The sequence below is a fragment of the Lissotriton vulgaris genome, chromosome 10 (assembly GCF_964263255.1).
Source record: "Lissotriton vulgaris chromosome 10, aLisVul1.2, whole genome shotgun sequence".
NCBI classification, from domain to species: Eukaryota; Metazoa; Chordata; class Amphibia; order Caudata; family Salamandridae; genus Lissotriton; species Lissotriton vulgaris.
Window position 1 is genome coordinate 537271777 of NC_141698.1, and position 3800 is coordinate 537275576.

Sequence of the window (3800 nt, forward strand, 5' to 3'; positions counted from 1 at the left end):
GCCCTTAGCCACAAGTCCTGCTCCCAGCAGACTCCAAAGATTCTGCCCCACTCGAAAAGCGGTGATGCGGCACCCGCGGAGCGGGTGCGGCGAGGTCCTGGTGCAGGTCAGGGTAAAGTAAGCGCCTCCAACAATGCACCTCGTTCAGAGATGTCAAACACAATACCTGCCATCTCATAGTGATTTGTAACTGTGTCATGACATGTACAAACCTACCAACAAATATAGCAAGGCAGTGGCAGAGATCTAAATAAACACTGTCAGACGTTTCGCCACCACAAACACACTACCACACAGTGAAGCTGACTGACAGGAAGGAATAGTGGGTATTCTGGTTAAGTGAGTGTATCCAAAAGCATGATGAGGTTTGTAGTCATAGATTATGCTCCCCCTCCCAATTGGCCTATCAAGACCTCTCTGAACCATGCTGACATTACAGGAAGTGGAAAATAACTGACAAGATGGCTGACACTGGGTTCTGCTGTGGGGAGCACAAGGCCCTGGTCGAGGTTGTGCTCAAATCAGAAGCAGGACATCACTGCCTGACATCCTGAAAGCTAACTTGCACGCCCTGCAATGGAAGCACGTTTCATGGTGGGATGTCTGGCCGGGTGGGAAGGAGGACTGACAGCTCTGACCATACTTACCACCATGTTTTGTCACACACACCCCTCAACACACACTCCACACAACTCACTGGGGATAATGCATTGCTTCACACTTGATTAAAATATCACCTAAAGATCCACCACACTGGGTTCTGCTGTGTGAAGCAGAGGGGATCTTCTTGGACTTTTAGCCAAACAAACACCGGGACTGCACTGTCAGCCATTTAGTCAGCACAGGCACACTCTCTCACAGGGAAGCAGAGTCAAAAGGAGGGAAGTATGGGCATGCTGGGAAGGGGGTGTAGCCAAGAGCATGATGGGAGTTGCAGTCACTGACAATACTCATCCACCTACATGTCCCAGCAAGCTCACCCTGAACCATGCTCACCTCACAGGGAGTGGAAATGGACTGACAAGATGTCTGACACTGGGCTCTGTTGTGGGGAGCACAAGGCCCTGCTGGGAACTGTGCACCAAAAAACAACAGGACAACACTGTCAGCCATCTTGTCAGCACTGGCACACTCCCTCAAAGGAAAGCAGAGTCAAATGTGAACAGGGATGACACACCTGTATCAGCCACGTGATGGCCCTTGAGTAGCAATGGCCATGTACAGTCAAATCTATACATGAGCTGGTCATGCACACATTCCGATATGCACATTGAAATGCTTCATGTTGGCTGGACAATGTGCTACAACAATATCAATCTCTGTCCGTGACAACTTAGGACAATGCAGTGCACAGTCACGCATCCTGACGTACAGTTGCAAATGTAATGTATGTGTACCATTGATGCCTGTAGAAACATAACTTACATTGTGTGTCTCTTCCAAACACAGATGGTGCTGGGGACCCAGCAGCAAAAGAAGGGGAGTCCTGTCCCAGACTCCGGTGGAGCCTGAATTCTCTGGTGTGGACCATTCTCTGTCTTCTTTTCGGATGACGTAGAACAACTTGGCATCTCTGGTGTGACTCATCAAGCAGCACCAGCAGTACAAACATCTGCACCCCCTGCACCCACACCTACAACATCTGGCAACAGACAGAGCACCCTAGCCAACACAGACAGACCAAGGACACAGAATTCAGACACCACAGGGACACAGGCCACCCAGGAAGCTATGGTCAACACTACCAGTAACAACACCCAAGGGGGCCCAGGGTCATCTGTGAGTGCCACCGCAGGTCTGGCCCGTGTGGCTATAGGTGGTGGGAGGGATGGTAGGCTGAGCTCCCGGCTTGCAGAGGGGCCTGGACTGCATGATGACCGCCAATTGGTATGCATCATAGATGCGTACCAGGATAGCACTGGAGGATTCGGCCAGGTAGTAGGGATCCTCAAGGACATTCAACATTCAACAGGAGCAGGCTGACCATCATGCTCGCATGGAGTCAAAGTGGGATGAACTTACTGTGGTGCATAGGGACATACTGACATGCCTCCGCCAGATAAGCACCAACATGTTCACACCTCCCTGTGTGCCCACAACATCTGTTGCCACAAGATCTGCAAATGCCACAGGGAGGGAGGATGACTCTGGTGGAGAGACCTCTGCACTGCAGACACCTGCACCTGAGGATCGCCCCCGGAAGAAGAAGAGGGGTCGTCCAAAGATGGACAAGTGAGCCGCAGATGGCCATGCATATCCCCCAGGAACACAAAACCTGTTCGGGAAATTTTTATTTGTGTGCAAACCATTCACCTTGTTGCATATAACCCAACTCGCCAGCATGACATGGAGGTTTTATATTGGCCTAATGTAGCAGATGACTGTGGCCTTTACTCTGGACATTTTAAGCTACCAACTCTTCCAGCTCATCTATGAACTTCGGATTCCAAATCCAATGTATAGCACCCACCATCCTTTGCACTTTCCTCACACCTGTTTATAAATAAACTCACTATTACACTATCCTTGCCTCTGTTGTGATTCTAACTTGGTATGTGTCATGGAGATGATGATCTGCTAAAGAACACAGTGCATGCTAACTACTACAGCAATGTGATCACCGTTATGTGAGTCATGGTGATGTGACACATATGAAGGAGACACACCACTAGGACACCACAACACATACTCATCATTGCCATGTAACTAATTGCCTACAATGATGTTGACCAGAAATACAGTGGAATGCACAGACACCACACCTATCCACAGTCAGTGGTAACAAGCCCACAGGTGAGGTAAGCAAATGTCAGTCAGATGTGTGAAGACAGCGAATGCACATAACAAAGTGAAGCACGGGTTCATTACACATCAGCAACATGTTTATTTCCAACAGTTGCAAGGTAATTCCACGTGACAGTGCGCACACGGTCACCAAATGTCGAAGAATTGAAATCCAGGAGTGTGTGGTACATCACTTGATGGGAATTGACAACTTCCACCCTGGAATTGGATTCTGAGTGTTGGGGGTCAGAGTTGATCAAACAACAGGCAAAGCACCCTGGGAAGGACAGATATAAGACACAGTCAAAAGCACAGCAGAACAGGATAGAAATGCAATACACATGCACAAAACATGTCACAAAAAACCTACACAGAAACAAGTTAGCATGTCAACACTATTGTGGAGTACAGACTACCTAAAAGGACACATCACTGCACGCATCCAGTCAAGTAGCACATAGACACACTCAAACAGCAACAGAGCAACACCAACATATTTCAGGCTAACTCAATACATTGCCATAACAACCCTGTAAACTCACATTCAGGTGAAGAAGTTGTTGATGAGCTGTGTGCGGACGTCACCCTCATCATCATCCTCACTGGCATCGTGGCCTAGGCGAGGATCCTCCACAGGTGGCGGATGTAGGTCATTGTCATCCTGGATGAGAGGCAACTTCTTCAGCACTGCCATGTTGTGTAGCATGCAGCATACTATGAACATTTTTCACACCTTTGCAGGGTCATATGGGAGGGCCCCTCTGGTCTTGTCCAGGCAGCGGAAGCGTCTTTTCAGGAGACCAAATGTCCGCTCGATCACTCTCCTGGTCCGACCTTGTGCCTCATTGTAGCGCATCTCGGCTGGGGTCACGAGGTTCCTGAGGGGTGTCAGCAACCATTGCATGTTGGGGTATCCGGAGTCACCTACATACAAACAATTGCACATTAGCTGAGTTTTGAAAGAGGGTGGAATACAACATTACCAAACACACACAATGGTAAACAGTCAGTACACA

General features: G+C 48.9%; 1 long non-coding RNA gene across 1 annotated transcript; it reads right to left on the reverse strand.

Annotated features, from left to right (window-relative positions):
• Positions 1–2860: 2860 nt before the first annotated feature.
• Positions 2861–3445, reverse strand: LOC147688481 (uncharacterized). The gene is made up of 2 exons (XR_015300627.1): positions 3327–3445; positions 2861–3061 (listed from the first exon to the last, which is right to left on the reverse strand). It is a non-coding gene; the product is annotated as an uncharacterized LOC147688481 (long non-coding RNA).
• Positions 3446–3800: the final 355 nt, after the last annotated feature.